The sequence below is a fragment of the Polypterus senegalus genome, chromosome 4, assembly GCF_016835505.1.
Source record: "Polypterus senegalus isolate Bchr_013 chromosome 4, ASM1683550v1, whole genome shotgun sequence".
Lineage (NCBI taxonomy): Eukaryota > Metazoa > Chordata > Cladistia > Polypteriformes > Polypteridae > Polypterus > Polypterus senegalus.
The window spans coordinates 147,632,347-147,657,535 of record NC_053157.1 but is presented as its reverse complement, the minus strand read 5'-3'; the positions used below and the strand labels follow the sequence as shown (position 1 = coordinate 147,657,535).

Below are 25,189 nucleotides of genomic sequence, written 5' to 3'. Positions count from 1 at the left end.
AACACGGCCGCTCCTGGCACGTGCTCAGACAGGTCCCGCAAGGGAGCCTGGGATTTGGAGTTCTTTTCGGAGGACCGCGGTGCCGCTTTTGGTTGACTGCGATCCGTCTGTATCAATTTATCGACGGACCGATCAATCATTTCCCCGACCTCCTTACCTTTTTGTAGGGAGAGCGGTACTTCGATCGCCTCCCCTTTCCCCTTCGAAAAACTCAAGTCCGTCTTTTCTTGGGCGAAGCCACAAACAGCTGGATACGGAACGTCACCTTCCTGGAATCCCTTGTGGTAGGTCACATGTCCCTCGCCGGCACCCGTAATGCGGAAGTGCTTCGGGTTACTCGTTTGCCTGAATGAGAGCGCGCCATCGCCTTCGGGTCTGTCTTCTGCCTCCCAGAGCCTTCGGATGGACATCTGGGAGGTATGTACATGGGGCATCATGTGTTAATTTAAAAAGATTATTCAGTACATTCCCCGTACATACCTCGTCGGAGACGTCCTCCTCCGGAAATCTCTCCCGAAATGCGAGCGCTCCATAGCTCCTCTTGAGCGCAGGCAATGCCAGCGCTAGACCTCCGCTGTTGCTGGCGCTCTGCTTTGTCTTCTTCTTCTCCATGACGGACTTGATAAAGATGAGGTTTCTGGCGATTTTTTCTGTGTGTGTCGTGACGCTGTCTTCCCGGGGTATTCTGTCCACAATAAATTTTTTTTAATCCTGCCGAAGCTACGCCAATTGTAACAGAATAAGATGCTTCTCGCACCCTTGTACCCTCAGACTATACGTCAGACACCAGGTAAAAGTCCAAAGATGATATTTATTATAATAATAAAGTGCACAAAGCACGCTCCTCTCCACAATTCTCCAATAACAATAAACCACAATAATAAACAATCCTCCACTCCCAGACGCTTAGCCACCCTGCCTCCCAACTCAGCTCATCGTCTGGGAGCTCCCACAGTCCTTTTATATTCCCTGACCCGGAGGGCTCCATCTGGCGGCTTAGGGGTATTGGCCGGGGTACATGGCCGGCCATATCTTACAACGTGTACATAATGTCTCACTCTAAGACTGCCAAGTCAGACATTTTCTTTAATTTAAATTTTCTTGCTTTATAGTCAATCTGGTGTTTGTTCAGACCAAAATTTGTGTGTATATTTATTTATACAATTACTTATCTACCTATTTATTTATTTATTTATTTCTTTAAAGAGGTTCTGTGAAAAAGCCAAATTTTGCCCTGGGGACAAATAAAGTTCTATCTATATGGTGAAAGGAGGATCACTTGAAAGTGTGGGTGAAATCAAAACATTCTCAGATGACCACTGAATTGCGAAAAAGCAACGTTATCCAATATGACTGTGTAAGCAGTGTTTTATGGAGTCTTGTGCTGTCTCGGCAGGGTAGGAACAAAACATTATCTACTCCATTGAGGAATTCCACAGGAAGTTCTGTGTTGTTTGGACGAATTTTGACATTTTGCACACTGATGGCAGTAAACATCATTACGTTTCCTTCTCTTTGGCCAGGAACTTCCACTGTATCTCTTTATCTTATGATGTTCCAGCCTCTGCAGCGGCTTTTGGCCAAACTGAATTCTGCTTCATCCATGCTTTGGCCAAATTGAATTCTGCCTTATCAATGTTGATGTATTCAATCCGGTCAGCATTTATATGCAGCTTAGGTATTCTCTGGAAGACAAAACATGACCAGGTTACAGAGCTGTGAAACAGTGAATATGTATTCAGTACTGTAATATGCTGAAAAAGCAAAAGGCTGCACAGTAAAGTTATATGTACTTGTACATCTGAATAATGCATTTCTTTCAGATGATCAGAAATCCTCTCAAATGGAACTTGATATATTTGTTTCATACTCATGCTATGTCTGCTCAGGATGTGATCTATTGTTCATTTAGAAATGTCCATATGCTGTGGAATATGCCATTGTCTTCTATGATTTGTGTTTGGACTTTTGTGAGTCTGAAGCCAGTTTTTGCCAACACCATGTCAATGATTTCTGCTTCTTCTTCCTGATTGAAGAGATGTTTTTCTTCCACCATTTGATGGTCTTCTGTGAATGCTACAAAGTAGAGTGCAATTATGTACTCAACATTGTCTGCTGGACATAAAATGCAATAATTGTGTAACAATAAAGGTATGTTCCGACTTAACTATTCTCAATGTGAAAAGTCTGAATGATTCTAGTTACAGTGTGACGGCTCAAATTAGGCTGAACTCACTGCCCAGCTCCTCACATGTTCATACCATGGCAGATGACACTGAAATGTATTCGTTTCTGCTTCGTCTTCATCATCTTCCTCATCTTCTTCTTCTCTGTGCTCTTCTTTGTTCCATTGTGTTCCAAGTCATTGTGCGATGTTTGTACGCTTTTACAGAGAACAGAGTAGGTAATTGTTAACTGAGTTTGCAGTGGTAATGTGTGCTTGGTCCACTGGCACACTGAATTTTATTTGGGGACTGAGGAATTTCTGTAAATTACAGAGCTGTGGTGAAACTGAAATCTAAGCTGTTTGGTTGTAAAGTGTGTACAAGATGGGTGCACCAGATTTGCCAACTGTGCGTATACCAGGAGATTATGTCATTGATGGCAGGGTGAAAGTATTTCACTTTTGGCGTGTTAGCATTACTCTTTTTGGTGAAAGAGAGTGGGGTCATTGAACTGAAAACAGACCATATTATTTGTAGAAGTGACCAGAGAGACAGCGCATGACAGTAAAGGCTAGAAAAAAGCAAGAAATTGTGATATTGTCTTTACTGTTGAATTTTTTAGGGGTTAAAATCTTATTTGATTCCTGTCTTATTAAGAAAAATGAAAAACTACATTGTTAGTCAAATATGCTTGTAGCATGCAAGAACTGAACCCAAGCCTTCAAAGTATCAACTACACTCCTTTTCTTCTTCTCTGTTTTAACGGGTTGGTTTGTCAGCTTTAAATTGTGAATGTAACCAGTGAAGAAGTCCAAATCATGCATAGGAGGATGGAATAAGGCCATAAGAATATTATTTTTTGGATGAATTTCTGAAAATTATCTTCTAATTTATGACAATTACTTTAAATGAAGATGTAACATTTCCCAAGCTGTACTGTACTACAACATGGATTCCATCAGTTTGACACTTAAAGTCACAGTTTCTTAATCTGCACATATTGCACTCTCCACTGCTTTTTGAACCATGAGAGATGTTAGTGATGATTTTTTCTTGTGGCTTCTCACTGTGAATATCAGAAGTGGATTGCCTAAGCTTCTACTGACGTAATGAAAACCATTGTTTGTGAAACTGAATGAGCCTTGACTGAAAAATGAGGCTGATTCAAGTGAGACACGAAAAACCTAAAAATGAGTACCATGGAGTAATGGCAAATATGTACAAGATTGTTTTTTTTTTTTATTTTATGTGATTTTATTGAAGAGATTATTGATGGTCATACATGGGAAATTGAACTTGTTGATTGATAGACTTGTATGCTATCCACTACACTGCCATCAATACTGGTCTGTAGCTCTATCTCAGTTGATACTGTACACCATACTGAATTATCTGAACAAAGATAGAGTGAGGTTGATGGTAATAATGTAATATGTATGTGACCTCATATGAGTTCTAAAAGTATTTCTTTATTTGGGACCTGTGACCCTGTGCTAGGATATAGTGGGTTGGAAGATGACTAACTGACTGATGACTGTATTATATGTTGGTGGCACCATATTTTCCCAGGCATTGCCTGGTGTTACTTGGGGAGAGGCTACAATGTGTCAGCATGAAAACATCACTGTGACTTACTGGGCACTAAGTAAATAAAGGGTTACTTTTTATCAATTGGATTCCAAACAGATTAGGGTGTGATCCTGGGCCATAAAAATTGTAACCTGTGAAACAGGAGCTGTCTATAGATATATGGCGTGTTTCTGTAAAAATAGCAGTAAACTACATCTGTTGGAGAAATGCTGAAAATTCAATTGGGGTTGCCACAACAGGACAGATAGTGTAGAGGTACAATAAGTGCAAGTGGAGTCTCACTAATTAATTGTGTGATGTCCTCCTACAGGTTCAAATCCAGGAGACGTCAGTCCCTGACATGCAGAGCAGCAACAAATTGAGGTAACTAGACATATCAAAGGTTTCTTCATGAAAGTCTAAAAAGCGCCATTTTATGCATCCCTCCAACATCACTAGATGCAGATACGTTATACAGTTAAACTCAACAGCATGGAAGAACAAATTTTTTTTTTTTGCTACAGAGATAAAATGTGCCACCTTGTTATAAAACCTGCAATTGCTAGCTTTGTTTATGAGGTCATAAATGGTTAGTGCAAGTGTCTTGAGTGACCACTAGTACTCCTTGTGAGCATTAGTATTGATCAGAGAAATCTGCCAAACTGTTTCTCATAGTGAATATGCTGTGCTCGCCGGTGACCTTGTTTCCACAATGTTTTCATCAAAATTCACTGTGTGGCCGGCTTAGACTCACTTTTATCTCCTAATGCCCCAGTGTGATATCACAGAGCTTCAGCAGCCAAAAGTTGATGTTGGATTGGACTGCCTCTTGAGTGGCCTATTAGTACACTGGGTATAGTGTAAATAAAGTGAAAAATTGTACACTGAATAACTAAAATAGTATACTAAAAATGGCTGGAAAACTCAGAAACACTTAAACTCAAAACGTGCAATCAGAGGAAACTGCAAAGGTGTTACCGTATTCGTTTCTGAAAAATTGTGTCTTTTTGTTTGCACTTATACAGTTAGGTCCATAAATATTTGGACAGAGACAACTTTTTTCTAATTTTGTTTCTGTGCATTACCACAATGAATTTTAAATGAAACAACTCAGATGCAGTTGAAGTGCAGACTTGCAGCTTTAATTCAGTGGGTTGAACAAAAAGATTGCATAAAAATGTGAGGCAACTAAAACATTTTTTTCTTAACACAATACCTTTATTTCCGGGGCTCAAAAATAACTGGACAAATTAAATAACTGGAAATAAAATGTTCATTTCTAATACTTGGTTAAAAAACCCTTTGCTGGCAATGACAGCCTGAAGTCTTGAACTTATGGACATCACCAGATGCTGGGTTTCCTCCTTTTTAATGCTCTGCCAGGCCTTTACTGCAGCGGCTTTCAGTTTCTGTTTGTTTGTGGGCCGTTCTGTCCAAAGTTTAGTCTTCAACAAGTGAAATACATGCTCAATTGGGTTAAGATCAGGTGACTGACTTGGCCATTCAAGAATTTTCCACTTCTTTTCTTTAATAAACTCCTGGGTTGCTTTGGTTTTATGTTTTGGGTCATTGCCCATCTGTATCATGAAATGCCGCCCAATCAATTTGACTGCATTTAGCTGGATTTGAGCAGACAGTATGTTTTACAGATGATGTGGTATGCTTTGGATAATGAGCTGTTCCACGTCTTCTCCATACTTTTTTCTTGCCATCATTCTGGTAGAGGTTGATCTTGGTTTCATCTGTCCAAAGAATGTTTTTCCAGAACTGTGCTGGCTTTTTTAGATGTTCTTTAGCAAAGTCCAATCTAGCCTTTCTTTTCTTGAGGCTTATGAGTGGCTTGCACCTTGCAGTGCACCCTCTGTATTTACTTTCATGCAGTCTTCTCTTTATGGTAGACTTGGATATAGATACGCCTACCCCCTGGAGAGTGTTGTTCACTTTGTTGGCTGTTGTGAAGGGGTTTCTCTTCACCATGGAAATGATTCTACGATCATCCTCCACTGTTGTCTTCCGTGGATGTCCAGGTCTTTTTGTGTTGCTGAGTTCACCAGTGCTTGCTTTCTTTCTCAGGATGTACCAAACTGTAATTTTGCCACTCGTAATATTGTAGCAATTTCTCGGATGGGTTTTTTCTGTTTTTGCAGCTTAAGGATGGCTTCTGTCACCTGCGTGGAGAGCTCCTTTGACCACATGTTGTCTGTTCACAGCAAAATCTTCCACATGCAAGCACCACACCTCAAATCAACTTCAGGCCTTTTATCTGCTTAATTGATAATGACTTAACGACGGACTTGCCCACATCTGCCCATGAAATAGCCTTTGAGTCAATTGTCCAATTATTTTTGAGCCCCTGAAATGAAGGGATTGTGTTAAAAAAAATGCTTTAGTTGCCTCACACTTTTATGCAATCGTTTTGTTCACCTCACGGAATTAAAGCTGAAAGTCTGCACTTCAACTGCATCTGAGTTGTTTCATTTAAAATTCATTGTGGTAATGTACAGAACCAAAATTAGAAAACGTTGTCTCTGTCCAAATATTTATGGACCTAACTGTATGTGAGCTGTATTAAATATGTATGCCTACCCCTTTAATAGGATTAACTAGAGTGCAGTGCAGTGCAGTTGATCAAGCAGGAAATAGTGAGGAACTAACATGCTTCAGTGTTGTGCCTGTTTGGTAGCAGCAGCATGTGTGAGCAAACTCATCAGGGAAAACCAAACAAACTGTATTTTTGAGTTTGAGAAAGGTGAGTACCTATTATCCAAACTGCCAGAGGCACAATTTACTGAATTCATGCTCCCTGCTTAGAAGAAATGTTCCTGTTCTGAAATTTAATTCTATTAATTTCATCTCAGGGAGTCTGGTGGTGTAGTGGCTGGCACTGCTACTTCAAAACTCAGGTCACATTTTTGGCCGCAATAATTGGTCCAGAATAGTTGGCAAATGCATCCCTAGTCCTCAGGAACTCTTAAAAGACTATTGCACCATTACAATCGACTCAAGGTCAGTTTCGCTTCACCCTTTGACTTTAATGCATTTGACTGAATTCTGCAAAGTTCCTGAACATTTCCCCAATTTCACAGAAATCAGGGGAAATAATTATCTGGGTTTGCTCATCACTGGTCAGTGTAACATCAAATTGCTGATACCAAACAAACAGACCAAGCAGAAATATATAGTGCTTAAATGCAATATGAGATGTAAATAAGAAGGACTTGGTTCCAAAAGCTGTTTTTTTAGGGAAACATCAGTCTGACTGAGTCTGGTTTTATAAGCAGATTTTGATGAGCTAATGATATTCTTAAGACCTCCTTTTGAAGTAAAATGGCCACAATAGTGTCAACCTTTTCATATCCACCATGTCAGGATGCCATTTCCAGTCATGGTCATTGGATCCAGGAAGATAACGGGAGCTCACCAGCCAGACAGAAAAATGTGAAAAACAAAGAATCCTTCTATATAAAAGCGGTCGGGTGTCCTTCCGTCCCGTGAGTGCTATGCAGGCGCGAAGTTTCACACACGCCCCGTCCATTTTGCAATGCACGCTGGGATTTGTAGTTTCGTTTTTCCAGGTAAAAGATGATTTTCTACTCCAGACTGTGCGAGTAGCACGGAGTTTCACACACGCCCGTCCATTTTGCAATGCACGATGGGATTTGTAGTTTCGTTTTTCCAGGTAAAAGATGATTTTCTACTCCAGACTGTGCGATATCTTCTTCTTCTTTCTTACTATATAAAAGCGGTCGGGATTGTCCTTCCGTCCCGTGAGTGGAAAGCGTAGCGGTATTCCGCTTATCACAGACTTACTACTTGCAGCTTGTGGTGCGAAACGACATGATGTGAGCAGAGTTCTGGTGCACCCATCGTTCCCTTGCTTTTGTGCGCGATGCGCTGGAAAAATAGACAAAATTATGTCTCTGGAAATAATTAATGTTGATGGAGTACAAATGCCTCACCGCGTAGTAAATATCAGGGGGGTTCAAAAGAGTGACCTCAATATAGAAACAAAGTTTAAATTTCATCACAAAAATAACAGAAACTATGAGTATTAAAGTAATACCGCTCAAATGCAATATAACCAAATTAATGAGTTTGTATAAAATATCAAATTGATCTACATATTGAATTGCCTTAAGAAGTGGTCAACTTAAAAGTCGGTCGCCTTAAAAGGCGGGTCAGCCTAGTATAAATGATAAAACTTTACAAGAATTCCAATCCCTCTTGGAGTTTAGAGCACAAATATATGTGTAGTGGTATCTGTATAGTATTGTATGAAGCATTGGGTTTGTCACTGTGTTTGGGTGTATTTGCCCTGTGATGGACAGGCACCCTGCCCAGGTGTTTTTCCTGCCTTGTGCCCTAATGACCTTTGCTGATGGTTATTGCAAAACACAATTTTACATGAAAGTACATTCTTCTGAATTAACTGCTAATGAGTAGAATTAATGTGAAATATGAGTGTACAGTATATTATTATCCTTGTTGTTTGTCTTTCATTCAAGTATTTGTCTTCATGTGTTTTGTCAGTTGTTTGTGGTCCCCCTATGAAGCCCAATTCATATGTAAAGAATTTTGGAAAACGGGGGAGGGTGATTCATCCCCGTTCAACATAAGCAGATACACATGTAAATGTATAGTAAATGATTTTGGAGGCTGGTCTGAGGATCACCTTTCAGAGTTAACACAAATATATATTACAATGGAATAGCTGGTGGGAGACCTTTAAGTTTTCATCCAGGCTTGTCTTGGATCAGAGGACATCACTTCTGCCTCTAATTCTCTCTCTCTCTCTCCCACCCTTTTTGCTTCAAACAATTCCTACACTCACAGCCACTGCCCCTAGCACCTTCACTGAGGTTTTATAGTGCTCTAACCAACCATTGAGTGTTGCATCTTCCTTGAGCTTTGCTGAACTTTGTTCTTCCATTTCACACCTCACTGCACATGATAAATGTGATCCTGTCTCCATTTTCCTGTCCGGAACACTGCAACCTTCTTAGTTATCCATCCAGCCTACTGATTAGTGGTGCTGTTCACGTGGCCTATCCTTCCATTCTGCAGTGTCCTTCTTTTGCATAAGGGCTGTTTTGAGTGTTTTGTTGACCATGTACATTACCGTCATATTAATAAATATGAACAAATAAAAATGGTGTTTGACTTTAAGAGGCAGGAATCTGCATGTTCACCAATAGTGGTGATCAGTCAAATTTAGCAAAGCATTTTTTGTAATGAATAGGGCTACATTTCCCTAAGATCTTGACGTAGAATATTTTTCTGGAAACGCATCTTGTGGCCAGGTTATGTGTAGATTTTTTTCTAAGTGTGCTTAGCGGAGTTGATACCAATTGGTATTGCATGTTTACATCTTTAATTATTTCAACAGTGTGCATGTCATGCTTCTGCCTGTCCTTGGCTTTTCCTAAACAGCTGCACCTCAACATGAGGCAGGCGCTGGAGCCTCCTGTGGAAGGACACACAAGATGGTCATGAAGACAGATACTGATAAAGTGCCGAAGCAGTGCAGAACATAAACACAGTTCATACTCTGACCATTATGAAGCCTTTCATTTACCTACATAATCAGACATAGGAATGTACTGCTTTAATTGTACATACTAATTACAGTCTGTATACAGAAAAATATAACTTTAACTTAATTTAATTAAGTGGTACCCCGGATTCCCGCAGAGCACTATGGAACATGGAGTTGGAACACACAGACCTGCTGGGTGCCGTGGGTACCACCAGGAGGAGCTGTCAAAGGACCTGGGGACATACAGTGGGATGCAAAAGTTTTGGCAACCTTGTTAATAGTCATTATTTTCCTGTATAAATCATTGGTTGTTACGATAAAAAATGTCAGTTAAATATATCATATAGGAGACACACACAGTGATATTTGAGAAGTGAAATGAAGTTTATTGGATTTACAGAAAGTGTGCAATAATTGTTCAAACAAAATCAGGCAGGTGAATAAATTTGGGCACCACAAAAAAGAAATGAAATCAATATTTAGTAGATCCGCCTTTTGCAGAAATTACAGCCTCTAAACGCTTCCTGTAGGTTCCAATGAGAGTCTGGATTGTGGTTAAAGGTATTTTGGACCATTCTTCTTTACAAAACATCTCTAGTTCATTCAGGTTTGATGGCTTCCGAGCATGGACAGCTCTCTTTAACTCACACAACAGATTTTCAATTATATTCAGGTCTGGGGACTGAGATGGCCATTCCAGAACGTTGTACTTGTTCCTCTGCATGAATGCCTTAGTGGATTTTGAGCAGTGTTTCGGGTCGTTGTCTTGTTGAAAGATCCAGCCCGCGCACAGCTTCAGCTTTGTCACTGATTCCTGGACATTGGTCTCCAGAATCTGCTGATACTGAGTGGAATCCATGCGTCCCTCAACTTTGACAAGATTCCCAGTCCCTGTACTGGCCACACAGCCCCACAGCATGATGGAACCACCACCATATTTTACCGTAGGTAGCAGGTGGTTTTCTTGGAATGCTGTGTTATTTTTCCTCCATGCATAACGCCCCTTGTTATGCCCAAATAACTCAATTTTAGTTTCATCAGTCCACAGAACCTTATTCCAAAATGAAGCTGGCTTGTCCAAATGTGCTTGAGCATACCTCAAGCGGCTCTGTTTGTGCTGTGGGCAGAGAACAGGCTTCCTCTGCATCACTCTCGCATACAGCATCTCCTTGTGTAAAGTGCGAATGGTTGAACGATGCACAGTGACTCCATCTGCTGCAAGATGATGTTGTAGGTCTTTGGTGCTGGTCTGTGGGTTGACTCTGACTGTTCTCACCATTCGTCGCTTCTGTCTATCCGAAATCTTTCTTGGTCTGCCACTTCGAGCCTTAACTTGAACTGAGCCTGTGGTCTTCCATTTCCTCAATATGTTCCTAACTGTGGAAACAGACAGCTTAAATCTCTGGGACAGCTTTCTGTATCCTTCCCCTAAACAATGATGGTGAACAATCTTTGTCTTCAGGTCATTTGAGAGTTGTTTTGTGACCGCCATGTTGCTACTCTTCAGAGAAAATTAAAGGAGGAGGGAAACTTACAATTGACCCCCTTAAATACTCTTTCTCATTATAGGATTCACCAGTGTATGTAGGTCAGGGGTCACTGAGCTTACCAAGCCAATTTGAGTTCCAATAATTAGTTCTAAAAGTTTTGGAATCGATAAAATGACAATGGTGCCCAAATTTATGCACCTGCCTGATTTTGTTTGAACAATTATTGCACACTTTCTGTAAATCCAATAAACTTCATTTCACTTCTCAAATATCATTGTGTGTGTCTCCTATATGATATATTTAACTGACATTTTTTATCGTAACAACCAACAATTTATACAGGAAAATAATGACTATTAACAAGGTTGCCCAAACTTTTGCATCCCACTGTATTCTTTTATTGTAGCCCAGAAGTATGAGGTAGTCATCAGGATGGAAGTCCGAAAGTACTATCAGGCTGAAGAAAATCCCTGTTCTTTATTAGACCTGGAAGTGTTATTGATTTATTGTGTATTTGGTGGATGTGGTGATTTGGAGGCAATATTTCAGAAGTTAAAAATCTTTTTAGTGCTTTTACCTTGTGTGAAGAGTATCTTTCTGTTGGGTTTCATGAGGCAACAGCATCCTTTAACGTCCACACACTTTATGATTAAAAGCTGAAGTAGTTTTATGCTGAGTTAGAGAGCAACTTTGAAAAGTACTTGTGCCACAGGATCCCTTTTGGTCTTTCTTGTGCCTGGTAAGATCAATGAGTCTAAAATTGTAGAATATACACACAAGAAAACAAAAAGAAAACTTTGTGAAGGGTTATCATAAAAAAATAAAACAAAAAATTAGCTCTTAAAACATGTATTATTTTTAAGTTAACATGTAAGTGAAAATATACAAGAACAAGATATGGTGTGTGTATAGAAATTATTTATTTGTACCTTTCAGTCAAACTATTATGCTATTTGTTGCTTTTGGGCACAGGGCAGTAAGGATGTGTTATGATGATACCAAGCTGATGGGCCATTAATGAGAACAAAAAAATTTAATTACAAACCTCAATAATTAAAACCATTCAAGCTCATTTTTATAATAGTGTATATAGCTTTGTTTTCTCATTAGAAAAACTGAAAATAAATATTAACTATTTTGTAATTGAGGATCTGTCTGTAAAAACAAAATTCACATTACAAAATGTAGCCAAGTATGGTCTGGTACTGGCAAAGATGCCTTTCATAGAAATTGCTCAGATTACATAAAACGTACAGCACATCACATTGATTTTGAGAACACTTTAGGATCGTGCATGGTCTTCCCATTTCTTCAAAATCTGATGCTAGAGAAACCTTGAATGTCCTTAAGAAATCTTGTTATAGTCAATGAAAATCCCACAAGAAGTGTCGTGGAGTAATGACTGGTGTATGTAAGAACATTTTTTATTTAAGAAAATTTTGATAGTCCTGAATGGGAATTGAACTTGCATGTTTTGGTTGATAGGCATGTATGCTATCCACTAGACTATCCTAACTGGCCTGTGTTTGTGGCTCATTTGTTACAGTATATCAGACTGTGGCATTTGAACAAAGAACATGAGACTGAGGTGGCAGCTAATTGTTTAACTTTACCTCATATTTTTGTGAAGGTCTTACCTCACTTTCAGTCTGTTTGGAGGCAGATGGAGGCCATTCTTAGATTAACAAAAAATTTGAAGGTGTAATTCATCCAAGGAACATACCAGTGCCAAGATATGGTGCAGTGGTTAGCATAGCTGCCCTTAAAGTAACGGTAGTGGGTTAAATTCATGGCCAGGCTAAAACTTGTTTCTGTTTGTGACATATTTGTTAATGTCGACATTATCAGTGGATGGGAACATATTCTATCAGGACTTGCCTATTGTTATTTGTGGAGTAATGTCAGCATGAGGATATGATTGTAATCTTTTGGGCACTAGATATATAAAGAGTAATTTTTATCACTTGAATGTTAAAGAGACTGTTTGTAATCCTGGACTGTTATCAAAATGCGAGCTTTAAACTGTGAAATGGAATGTGTGCTCTGATATGTGTTGTGCTTCTGTACAAATGACATTAAATATTCTTAATGGAGAAATGGTGAAAAATCAAGAGGGGTTGTCACACCAGGGAAGGTGGTGTAGAAGCAAGTGGTAGTTGTGTCTCAATGATTCATGCAGTCTCATTTGACAGGTTAAAGTCCAGGAGGAGTCAGTTCCTGAGGTGTGAAAGGTAAATAGAGACTGGAGATACACTCCATAGTTGTGTGTGACAATATAAGTTTTCATGGGGCAGAAGACGTTCATGTATGGTTCCTGGAACACCCAACCTTCTCCGTTTTATACCTTTCACCATGTTCTGAACCTCATTGAGGAATTCTTTTCCTCGCAGCATTGGAAGGTGTGTGATCTGAATCCACATCAGCTGGTGTCCCTTCTTCAGGGAATGGAGGACGCCTGTGAACACATAAGGGCTGAGAATTGTTAGGATGGATAAGACATTGCAGGAGGTTTTTTCCAAATGTTGTGTGGTAAGAGAAAATCAGCTATGTGCTGATTTTCTAAGCAGACATGATTGGTTTCAGACTTTAAATATGTACTTATATATAGGGCAAAGCCACACAATGGATGATTTAGTCACACCTGTCAGGCAAGGTTCAACTACTGAGTTCCACATTGTTACTCAACTTGAGTAGGCAAAATGTTAGTGAGGGAACTGAAGAGGCTTCTGTGTCTTCCTGCTACATAATGGAGCACCATGGAGGCTATTGAGGGAGTGGGAGAGTAAGAGGAGAGGGCAGAGACAGAGGCAGAAACAGAGTAAGAAGAAGGGTTCATCCAAGGAGAAATGCAGTCTCAAATGAGATACAGGCGACACTAGTTGACCATGTCGTCAACCATGGCTCCTACAGGAGTGAAGCAGGTGAAAACATGCAGCCCAGTGTGTCACATTTCACATTGGCTGGCATAATGTAATATTTTTTAAATGAAAATGGGTACAGCAACTGGTGTCTCTGAAGTGCAATTGTTACAGTAACTGTAGATCTAGATATGGTACATTATACAAGTAATACAATAAGTTGAGTACATGTTAAAGAAGACCCTGAAATGGGAGGTTGCTGCCTGTCTTTACCCCTGAGCAACAGACCACAATAGTAAACATGATACTGGCCAAAAATGCCACTGCACACTGTAAATGCAAAAGGGAGTGCAGTGTTTTGCTTTGATCCCATCAGTGTGTAGTTGGTGCTCATGGCGAGTTTGGATGCAAAACTACCATTTTGAGAAGAGATCAGATGGTTTTGAATGCAGTGTGTGCTTTGCAGATGTCTGACACGTTTTGGATTGTGTGTTTGTGGAAATTGTGTATATTGTGAGGATAAAAGTTGCTGTAGTTTCAGAAATCATGTGTAAGCAGTCAGAACAAACTGTAAAAAGAGTGTGAATTGAGCCACACTGGAGATTAATGCTTACAGCCGTTGTACCTTATGTACTATTATCATACAAATGCATTTCATCCTGGAAATGAAATCATTTCCAGGGTAAATCGTAGCTTTTTAAATATTGAGAAAATATAAATCACACGAATTTAATAGACTCTGTTTGGAGATCACTGTCAACCTTTCTTGGCACAAGAGATATCCAGTTTAAGAAACTCTTAGTGACTGCTGATTGGGATAGGGACTAGAGAATATAAAACAGATAGCACACTATTTTGGTCAAAATGGGAATCTGGAATTCATTCAGTGGTGTGATTCAAGTGCCAGATGCACCCTATGTGGAGTCTGCATGTTTTCCCTGTGTGGGTTTTCTCCATGTACTGGTTTTATCTCACAGTCCACAGACGTGCAGGTTATCTGGGTTGCCGATGCTAAATTGTCCTCTGCTGTGAGTGTTCCCCCTGTGCAGGGATTGTTCCTTTTGACCAAGACATGCTGGGATAAACGCCAGCTTTTCTCCAACCCTGTTCTGGATAAGCAGGGTTTGAACAAGGACTGATTTCAGTAAACTGTTGTAAATAAATGATTCATTTTAAGATTAAGTTCATGAGGTATGGATGGTGACAGAGCATGGGGTCAGCCAACTAAAAACAGACCATATAGTTATAGAAATGACCACAGAAACAGAGTGGATGAGAGGAAAATTGCATTCTCTGTAATGTTTGGGGAAAAATCTTCCTTGTTTTCTCTCTAAATAAGAAAAAGCAAAAGCTACTGTTTTTGTCGAATATGCATGAAGCATGCAAGTATTGAACCTGAGCCTCCAAATTACCAACCACACTCCCTTTCCTTTACGCTATTTTAACTGGTTCATTTGTCAGCTTCACGTTGTGAAAGTAACCACTGAAAAAGTCATCATGCATAGAATGATGGAATAAGGTTATAGTAATGCTTTTTCTTGATCAATTGCTGAGACATGGTCTTCTAATGTGTGACAATTAAAGAAAGTTGCAAATATTTCCAAGCTTAACTGAAATTCAACATGGATGCTACCTGCTTGACACTTGCAGTCACAGGTTCTTAATCTGAACATATTGCAATTTCCTTTGCCTCTTGAACTTTGAGAGATGTCAGTGATGATTTGTTCTTGTGGCTTCTCCCTGTGAATATCAGGAGTGTGTCCATAAATGTGGATTACCTAAGCCTTTTGTAAGGAAATGAAAAGCACTTTCTCTCTGTGTGTGTGGAACTGATTGATCCTTGATGGGAAAATGAGGAATAATCAAATAAGTCACAAAAAACAAAAAATGTGTGCCATGGAGTAATGAGAAATACCGAGAAGGTGGTTGTGTCATTTGAGTAATTTTGTGACAAATATTTCTTGGTCATTGAGGGGAATTAAACTCAGACCTGTTAGTTGATGGACGTGTGTGCTATCCACTATACTACCAGTAAAACTGGTTAATGTTTCTGTCTCAGTTGATACTGCACATCATACTGTATTATTTGAACAAAGATCAAGAGACTTTGTGGAAGATAATAATGTAATGTTACCTCATATATAATTTGATGTGAAAAACTCACTTTTAAATAATAATTTTTGGAAGCAGGTGGAGGGCAGTCTGTAGTTGCCAAGAATTAGTAATGTGTTATCCCCTCTAAAAATTCAAAACCAATTTGTGATGTAGTGGTCAGAATATCTGCCCTTAAATGAAAAGTGATGAGTTCAATTCATGGCCATGATGTATTTTTTTTTTTACTGTAATTAGTGTGGTTGGCAGTATTGTATGTGTGTGGGGTCTTATTTACTCAGGGATTGCCTATTCTAACTTGGGAAGCAAGAGCCAGCTATCAGTATGAAAATATTTTTAGCTCTCCTCTGTTTTTTTGAAATATGAGAGAAGTTATTGATAATTTATTCTTGTAGTTTCTCACTGTCAATATCATGAGTGCACCCCATACATGCTGAATGACTTTCTTTCTTTGCTGAGGTAATAAGAAAGACATTTTGTATGAGGATGTGAGTGAACATTCAGTGGAAACAAGGCCAATTCAAGTGAGGCTAATACAGCTAAGTGTGCATGTTAGCTATCCACTAGACTACCAGGAAGACTGGTCTGCAATTCTGTCTCAGTTGTAATCATACATCATACATCATACTGAAATAGTTGGGAAAAAAAAAGATCAACATGTTAAGGTGGAAGGAAATAATGTGTAATTGATGTGATTATATATATATTGTTCTAAAACAAAGTATTTGGGAGGCAGGTCAGTAGAGTATGCGATTGTCAAGAAATATTAAAGTGGAATTTGTTTCAGAAACAGTCTGAACCAAATTGTGGTGTAGTTGTTAGCATAGCTGCCCTTAAATCAAAAAGGGGTTCAAATTATGGCCATGATGGAAAAATATTTTTTTAATGGAATATTTGTCATTGTGTGCATTATATGTGGGTGGTGCCATATTTTCTCACGCTGTTCCTGATGTTACTTGGGGAGCATCTACAAAGTGTCAGCATGAAAATATCAGTGTAATTTACTGTGCACTAAGTAAATAAATGACCTTTTATCATTTGGAATTGAAACAGAATTAAGTGTGATCTTGGATCATTAAAAGTGAAAACTGTAAAATGGAATGTGTCAGTTGATGAATGGTGTGTTTTGTAAAAAATAGTAATAAAGTTCATATGATGATGAAAAAATTAATTTGGGGTTGCAACAAGTCAGATGGTGTAGAGGTAAGTGCAACTTGAATCGCAGTAATTCATGTGATCTCATCCTACAGATTCAAATCTAGGAGGAGTCAGTTCCAATGCCATGGAGGAGAGGAGGAGACAAATCCTGTGAACTGGAGAAGCGAGTTCCTAAAGAGTGTAAGATATGAAATAATAAGAAATGGAGGAGTGAGGAGGAGCAGGAGGAGGAGGAAGAAGAAAACAAAAAGAAAATGAAAAGTAAAACAGCAAGAGTGGCAAGACTGGTAGCTTAACAACAGCTCATCCAAACACAGCATTGGGTATGCTTCAAACTTGGAAATCTTATTCAAACCTTTAAAATCAATACAGAACCGAAACGTCGGGTTTTGAGACAAGATTCAGTGATAGCAATTCTGCTTTCTACGTGTCAGTTAAATCATCCCCAGTGAAGACTGGGGACACTGCGGATGTGACTAGGACTTCGTGGTGGTTGTGCCATTCCCTTAAAAGGTTAATATGCAAAATCTGTACCAGTTTCCGTCACCCGGGAATCCTGACTTTATAATTCACTAGAGACATATGCTATTCTATTAATTCCGGCCCCTGCCATTCAGCCTGAAATTTATGTTGATCGGACGGAATCAACATCAGTAAATGATCCCCTGCTTAAACTTGCAGAGTTTACTCATCTTGTCATAATTATGTTTTTGCACCTCCCGCTCGTGCTGCTGATATTCCACCACAATAGGGGACAATCTGGAAACCTGTTCTTGCAGCAAAATGACTCAATTGACAAATCTCCTGCAGTGGGGTGTCTCGTGAGTTCCCATCCTTTCTTCCTGAAAAATGTCTAACACCCTGTGGCCAAATAATATTTCAAAAGGACTCAGGCCAGTAGATGCTTGTGGGGACTCTCGGACAGCAAACAGGAGGAAAGGAACTACTGTATCCCTGGAGGTTGGGTCGTTATGGGCCACCTACCGAATCGTCTGTTTCACGGTTTTATTAAATCATTCAGTCAGGCCAGTCGTCTGCAGATGATAAACCGTGGAGTGTAACTACGTAATTACAAAACTTTTGCATAATTGTTTCATGACGCAAGACATTGAGCGATACCAATAAGCACAAACATTTCTGAGGAGATCTTTTGCAATAGTCCAGGTGTCCGCCCGCCATAGTACTGCCACTTCTGGGTATCTTGTGCTGTAGTCAACTAACATGAGCATATGCTGAAAGCCACTTCTACTCTTGGGAAGCGGGACAATATCTAATCCCACCTTCTCAAAATTCTCTAAAATAGGCATCGGTACAAAGGGGTGCCCTGGTGAGTCTGTGAGCGGAAACTATTTGACATTTTTTTGCTAATAATCTCCCTCTCTCTCTCTCGGTCTCTGTCTCTGTTTTAGGCCACACCTGGTCTGAGCAGCAGTGAGTGGAAGCACAGAGCACCGGCATCTCACACAGGCACATAGCCCTTCACAAACACACGAGTAAGTTCAACTAGAGTAAAGCTGGCACCCAACTGGTAAAAATAACCAACAGTGAGAAATCCAAGTTGATCGCCTAGTGGGTGGTGGAAACTTAAAGCCGGTCTCTTAGTGATTCACATTAACGTGGAAAGCACCAAAGTTATTGCAAAAACAGAGAAGATGATATAAGCGTTAAATGTAAGTTCCATCTGTTCTCTGCCCGGCGAGAGCACGTTTATATGTTGTGTGTCCTGGGTTTTCCAGCCAACAACATAGACAGCTTTACCTGTCAAAAGTGTTTAGTTTATTTAGAGTTGGTCAGGAAAATACACAAATTGGAGGACCGCGTTAGGAATCTGTTAACAAATAGGCACACCGAAAATTGGATTGGCTCAGATTGTTTAGACAATTCAGACTACTTATGATTTGGCTTCAGTCTCTCCAGGTTAGGGTTAGGATTAGGATAGGGGATATGGCCAGGACTGGCATGCATTGGCACACATTTCCAAAATTCAAAATCCTTAAAGCGACACACACCCTCTACCTTCAAGTTGTTAAAAAATACCATAAAATCCTGTTAAAATGTCCTAAAATATTCATAAATTAAATAACATATATCCTTATAAAATTTCATTCATTGTATATTTTAAAATCCGACTCAAAAGGAGGGTTTAAAAAAAAACCCTATCAGTCAAATATAAAATCACACTAAAAATCTGAAATAAATAAGGGTTAAAATCTATATAAATATAGAATCTTAAAAGGACGTTAAAAAAAAAAAAAAGATAATAAAGTGCTTCAAAAATAAATTCAGGTACTAAAAATAAGGCATATAAATGGTTAAAATTAAATACCCAGGCACTCAATTTTTTGGAGATACTCCAGGGATCTTACATTAAATTAGGGTTAAAATTCTTAAAATAGGATTTAAAACTAATCTGGGATAATTTTATAGGTAGGGATGGAAATAAGGGATTGGGGTAAAAATACTTTTTTAATAGAGTTTACATTTTTAACCTCAGAGCCCTGGGGTAAGATTACTGCTTAGCCTCAGGGCCCAAGTTCTACCAATTTTAAGATTAGGGATGGGGTAGGGAATGGGGATAGATAAAAGGGAGGGTTTGAATTTTAACCTCAGGGCCCTGGAGTATAAATACTGTTTACCCTCAGGGCACAAGTTATACAAACTTTAAAAAGGTTAGAGATGGGGATGTGGGATAGGTGTTCAATTAAAAAAAAAGATGGGGGGAGAAAAAAAAATAGGGTTAGGCTTAGGGTAGGGGATATTAGCATCACTGCTGGCCCTGGCTCACTACACTCTTGTTTAAACAATAATTCAATTTAGTTTGTATTACCTGGAAGATCTTATCTATAATAATTAAAAAATAAAGAGTAGACCCTAGAAATTAAAAATCTACATATTAAAATGTTTATCTAGTTCCTAACCTAGAATATAAAATATAAAATTAAAAAGACTGAAAAATTCTACCTAATTAGATCATCTTTCATTTGAGCCCTCTGGGTCGAAGGTTCCTAGCATATTGATCCAGTCACTCTCCCTTCTAAGACATCTAGTTAAGTTCCAATCAATGTCCTGTTCCAAGCCAAACATGATCGGTTGATGTGAATTGTTGGAGAAATGTAGATAAAGGACTGTTTGTTTCTTTTGATTTTGAATAAACCATAAATGCTACACAAACCTTTCTCCAATTGTATTCTTTGTTTGCCCTATGTAGATTTTCCCATAGCTCACACACTGGATGGCATAGATACAGTTTTAGATGTTATTTAGAAAGTTTGGAATATTGGTATTTCTATTTTCGTGAATTTGTTCCCAATTATTTTTTTATTTTTTAAAGGAACCACCCAAGGTAGTCTGTTTATTTTTTTCTTTTTAGTGTTACATGAAGCATGCACTAATAAGTCCTTTAAAATTTAGATTTCTCCTATAGGCTATGATCAGTCTATAATCTTGCAGGGGTGGAAAAATTAATTGGTAATCTTTCAAACATTTTTGTAAAATTCTAATCGTAGGCTGTGCCAATCCTGAAAGCATAAAAACTATGGGAAACTTGCTTTGTTGTGCTATAGTGTTTAATGATCCAATCATTGATATTAAATTTGGAGAAATTATTAAAATTAGGGTTAAGATCCAGTGAATTAGTTGAATTAGAAAGACTAGGGTTAAGATTAAACTGGATTCTGTAGGAATTAAGATTAGGGTTAGAAATAGGAGAATTGTTAGAAAAAATAGAATTTTTAAGATTAAAGTGAATTAGTGAAGTTAGAATGACTATGATTTCAAACTGAATTGTGTATGAATTATTAAGATTAGGGATCCCTTGAAAGGAAAATTTATTAAAATTAGGGTTGGGAGAGGGAAGGTTGTCTATTGTAAAATGTCCAGAATTAGAATTATTTAAATTAGGGTTAGACATAAATTGAGGTTAGGAATTATTAAAATTAGGGTTTTGAAAATGACAGTTGTTAAGGTTAGGGTTGGGATAGAGAAGATTATCCATCGTTAAATGTACCGAATTAGAATTGTTTAGATTGGGGTTAGAATTGAGTTGGAAGGGAGAATTATTAAGATTAGGGTTAGGAAAGAGAAGGTTGTCTATCCCACTGGAAATCTGAATTAAACATTAAGATTAGGTGTCAGCCAAGAAGGTAAGTTTTTAAGGTTAGGGTTGGGAAAGGGTAGATGGTCTATAAAACTTATAGGAGTATAATTAGGTTTAGGGTTGAAAAATTATTCAAATTAGGACTCGAGATGAGTAGGAGGGGAGAAATATTAACATTAGGATTGGAAGATGGAGTATTGTTAAGATTAGGATTGGGAAAGGAAAGTGTCTTATCATATTTTGAGACCGATCTAAAAATGAATTCTTAAGATTAAAATTAGGAATCCTTCCAGAAAGAGAATTTAGATTAGAATTTAAGAAGAAAAGATCCTCGTTGAACTTTATAGGAATAGGCTGAAAATAAGAAAAAATCCAAATTTAAAGCAAACGTCTTAAGTATAAGATTAGATAAAAATGGAGAGTTGCTCCTGTTAAGGTAATACTGGAATAAAAAGCAATCCATATAGTTGGGATGAGAAGCAAACAGATCAATGGAAAAGTCAGCTTTCAAAACAGGCCATTCCACATTATACTTGTTTTTGTTTGCAAAAACAGAATATATTATAGTTCCCATAAAACCCAATTTTAAGATTTCCAACAATTTAATTGGTCTAATGAGCCTTACTTCCCAAACCAGTATGGAAACCTCCACTAAAAAGGATAAATCTGAAATTCTTTATATAAAAATATCCTGTAAAATCTTGATGTGTTTATTCAAGTATGACCTGGGGGGTATTTTCCGTACGTCACTTAAATCATCCGAGATCAGGTGACTCATTCTGGATAAGTTAATGCCGGTGACACTCATCCGATTGGTTTTTCAAACGCAGCGGTGTAGTAGAATAGATCCAGTCAGACTAATCATCTGAGATGATAGCACTCGCCCATGCTGATTGAAAAGCCCATATATATTGAGTCTAGAAAACATGATCAGGAAGTCTGTGATAGGCTGCAACAAAATGACGAAAGAACGAGTGCATTCTTTCACACAAGCGGAGCAGGACCTGTTACTCGAAGGATATGAAGAATTTCAAGAGTTAATATGTACAAGGGGTAACACTGCAAAAGCAGCCCAAACTAGAAAAGATGGCTGGCAAAAAGTGGCCGACAAATTAAACGCGTAGGTAGTGTGCATTGTATTTACTGAATGCAGTTTCATTTCCTATGTGTCACATTAATTATTTAATATGTCATAATTCCAGATCAGGTTAAAGTGAATTAATAATAATCCTTGTTTACATAGAACAAACCTGCTCCGAGCAGGTTTAAGGATTAGGATGTGTTGCTATGACAACACTTCCAGCAAGAGTTTCGAAAAACCGACAGATCCAGGATCAGGCCAAATAGTCAACAATTACATCTGGCTAAGCGAGTAATCCACGTACAAAAAATACCCCCCTGATCTAAGAGAAAAGGAAACTGGAGAGAAAATAAAGGAAAAAAGCAGTTTGTAAACCAAGTTGTTGATAAGAATCTAAAAAAATCCCAAGAGGCATATGAAGAATCATATAGGGTCAGGTTAGAAAAGTCTATTTGAGAATCCCCATGTAGTGGTAACTGTAGGACCCCCGTATATTTACCATATCTGTCCATGTTTAAGTAACCTGTATAGCCAACAGCCACTTCATTCTGGATTACTCAAAAAGCATCTGGTGTAACCTCTTTTTCTCAAAGCCTGGGACAATACGTGAATAGCCGACTGGGTATCCCTCAAAAAAGTATTAATCCTGTAGAACCAGATCAACTGTGACTTGATGATGCCCTGAAAAGTATGTGTGGATGGTAGCTAGACACATGCACTAAAGCATGGGTATCTGTCAGTTTGAAATAAACTTTAGAAAGTTAAACATTTGCCATTGTCAGGTTCCTTTGAAAGCCAATTTTGGCATCTAGAAAAGAAACGCTAATCACAACTAATTGTGGCCAGTAATTTACTTGTGCTGTGGTGGGAGTTTAACGTACAGTGATCCCTCGCTATATCACGCTTCGACTTTCGCGATTTTTTTCTCATACACGCTTACGTCACTACGCATGTGCTTTCTGAGAACTTTTCTCTAAGCCCTACGATGGCTCCTAAACATGCTGCTTTTTCTATGCCTTCTGACAATAAAACTAAGCGCCGGAGGAAGATGCTTACTATCCAGGAGAAGGTAAAACTCTTGGATATGATTAAAGATGGCAATACCCTACAAAAACCTCCTCACGCATATGAAAAGACAGTGCCAGCAACTGCCTATCAAGATGTTCTTCAGCCGCGCACCCAGACACCTACTGCCTAGTACTTCTTCACTGAAGACAACGCACCTGCTGAAGATACTGCACCACCTCTGAAGACTCTCCTACTGAGGTCGTGCCTTCATAGGTGAGTGGTTGTGTGCAATTAAATGTACAGTACAATAATCTACTATAAAAAAGCGTTCGGGATTGTCCTTCCGTCCCGTGAGTGCAAAGCGTAGCGGTATTCCACTTATTACAGACTTACTACTTGCGGCTTGAGGTACAAAGCGACGTGATGTGAGCAGAGTTCTGGTGCTTTCATTGTTCCCTTGCTTTTGTGCGCAATGTGCTGGAAAAATAGACAAAATTATGTCTCTGGAAATAATGTTGATAATTAATGTTAATGTTGATGGAGTAGAAATGCCTCACCGCGTAGTAAATATCAGGGGAGATGGTGCTTGCTTATTCTCATCTATAGCTTATTTAGTGCCTGAAACTCTGTCTTTAGCGGTACAGATTCGGGCTGACATTGTACGACTTTGGACAGGCACTTGAGGGGATAGCGGGTGGTTTTGGGGGGAAGGAAAGCACTGAGCCAGAACCCTACATTTCAGTCCTACACAAACCTTCTACAGGGGTAGATTGGGGCAGCTCCAAAAAAAAGAGAAGGGATTTAAATGGTCTGTGGTAACCCAGGTGGTAATCGAGGTATGTACCCAGCTGTTAATCAACGTATCTCTGACCCTAATTAGTTCAATTTGTATAAGGGTTAGAGCCTTTAAATTTTATACCCCATTAGAGTAGCACTCCTCAATAAATAATTAAAAAACAAACAGAAATACATCTTAATCTTAAATCTCCCACTTGATTTAATTAGGTGATATCCCTTTAGAGGTACCTTTAGAAGTATTTTAAGTAGGTGTAAGATTAGATCAACTTCCACAGCTGATATTTCAATTAATTGGAGGGAAGTCAATCATTTTAATTAGACTCCTGCCTATCTTTCCCTGTATTTGGGCAATAATAGCTTAAAACTATTAGTCCCACTATAAGACACATAAAAACTTTCAATAAAACATTCAGAAGTCTGTTAAAAACTGGCTAGTTACCTAACTCTTGGACCGGACAACTGGCAAGGTCAGGATCAGGGTAGGGGATATAGCCAGAATTGGCAAGCACTGGCACACGCTCCAAGTCAGAAAATATGTCTGATTTTATTTTTAGGTTTATATGTCTGGTGGTTATTACCCTACTCAATTCAATGCATCAATGATCCTTTAAGATTTCTAATTCACCTTAAGTTTCAAGCCAAATAAAACAAAAATTAAGTACAAGTGGGAAATCTAAAATAAATAAATAATAAATACTATATCCCATTAAACAAATGGGAAAAACTAATCAAAACACCTAAACTGTGGTTCCTATTTCCTACCATTTACAGTTTTTCTCAGATGCTTTGGTGCATTTCTCACAACAGAATTGCAGTTCTCACAACAGCTCGTTCAATTCCCACAACCTTTAGTCAGTTGTGCACATCATAACAGCAATTTCTGGGTGTTTTTGTCATTTTGCAATTGCTTTAGTTCACTCAGACAGATGCTTATGTGCAATTCTCAGCTATATCATACATCAGCGGTTGCTTATGTCATGATGATTAAAATGCATTGTGCAGCCCTCTTTTGCATAGTCTTACACTCCAGACAAACTTGTCATTTTTTCATTGTGTAAGTCATTGCAGTCAAAAGTGTTCAACAAGATATCATTGGCTGTCAAGTGTATTTTATAGGTTTCTACAAAACATTTTTTGGTTTGTATTCACAATACTAATGATTCCTGCACCACCTTAAATTGCTCTCAGGTGACACATTATTCGGGGCAGGTGTGAGTTCTTAGATCAATCAGTCTCAGTTGCTTTGGTGCATTTCTCACAACAGACTTAACATTTGCATAACAGCGAGTGCATTTCTCAAAACACTTAGTGCAAATGG

General features: G+C 38.6%; 1 long non-coding RNA gene across 1 annotated transcript; it reads left to right on the top strand.

The window, feature by feature from the left end:
- The first annotated feature begins 390 nt into the window (after positions 1 to 390).
- LOC120527711 lies at positions 391 to 19,061 on the top strand. The gene is made up of 3 exons (XR_005633396.1): positions 391 to 417; positions 4,066 to 4,118; positions 16,981 to 19,061. It is a non-coding gene; the product is annotated as an uncharacterized LOC120527711 (long non-coding RNA).
- Positions 19,062 to 25,189: the final 6,128 nt, after the last annotated feature.